The following is a 1,477-nucleotide window of genomic DNA, read 5'->3' as shown; positions in this document are numbered from 1 at the left end:
TTTTCAAGACTTTGGATATCAGGAAACAAAGGAGTGATTCTCGATAGAAATTAAATTTAAAGGTGAACCCCAAGATTGCTCCAGCTTACTGCCTGGCCAGAATTTCCTGGCTGGAGTGCAGAGATGGGCAACCTAAGAGCAGCCTTGGAAGGTGGGGTGTACGCGCAGAGTGAGTTTAGCTGTAAGGGGAGATCAAGTTGACTAGAGTTTGCAGGATGGAATACCCAGGGAAAGAATGCTGCACAGAAAAAAAAAGCTCTGGACATGTATAGAAGATTGTCTTCTAGTCATCAAATGAGTATTGATGCATGTGAAGAAACTACTAACAGTCAAAAAAGAACCACCTAGAATGATTAGAAGAAGCAGTAACCAGAGGTCAGAAAGAGCCAGGAGCAATACCTGTTTCTACCAGCCAGGCTAAAATATCCCATAATTCATGGAACATCAGGTAAGACCTCAAAAGTGTTTTGCTCCAGTTGTGGAGACTGCCATTCTGGTTCCAACAAACAAAGATTAAGATAAAAAACTGAAAAGATTAAATTATTCCAGTAGTAACTTAAACCCATCCAAAAAAAATTCAAAAATATTTTTAGGATACATATTCAGCACCCTAAAATTTTTAAATTTACAATGTCTGACACCCAAAATTTATCAGGCATGCAAATAAATAGTAAATACAAGGCATGATGAGAAGATAAATAAATCAATAGAAACTGACCTAGAAATGGCATAGGTGATAAAATAATTAAACAAGATCATTAAAACAGTGTAATTGTATTTTATATGTTCAAGCATCTAAAGTAAAAATTGATCATGCATGTAAATTATACATGTGGAAGGTATTACAAAAAATACCTAAAATAAACTTGTAGAAATGTGTGAGTAAACAAAATCAACAGTAGATGAGACACTGCAAAAAAAAAAAAAGAAAAGTTTACCAAGTTTGAGAACATATCAATAGTAATTATCCCACATAAAACACAGAAAGAATAGAGACTGACAAAAATGAACTGAGTATCTGTGAGCTTTGAAGCAACTTTAAGAGACCAAATGTAAGCATCATTGGAGTCTATGAGGAAAAAAAAAAAAAGAGACTGGAGAAAATGGACAATATATTTGGAGAATAATGCCAGGATTTTTCCAAATTGAATGAATATTACAAAAACACAGATATAGGAGACCCAATGAATTCCAAACACAAGAAACATAAATAAAATTAAAATATACAGCAAAATTAAAAAAAAATAAAACTACACCGGTACACATCATAATCAAATTTCTTAACACCAGTGAAAAAGACAAAGCCTTAACAACAGCTAGAGAATAAGAAACAATTGTGTACAAAGTAATTATAGTTAAAATGACAGCAGGTTTTTGGATGGAAACAATTCAAACTAAAAGAGAACAGAGAAATATCTTTGAAGTGCTAAAAGAAAAAAAAACGAACAACAAACAAACAGCTCTGGCAGAATTCAAT

The sequence above is a fragment of the Hipposideros armiger genome, unplaced genomic scaffold (assembly GCF_001890085.2).
Source record: "Hipposideros armiger isolate ML-2016 unplaced genomic scaffold, ASM189008v1 scaffold_1029, whole genome shotgun sequence".
NCBI lineage: Eukaryota > Metazoa > Chordata > Mammalia > Chiroptera > Hipposideridae > Hipposideros > Hipposideros armiger.
Note: the sequence above shows the minus strand (reverse complement) of the source record.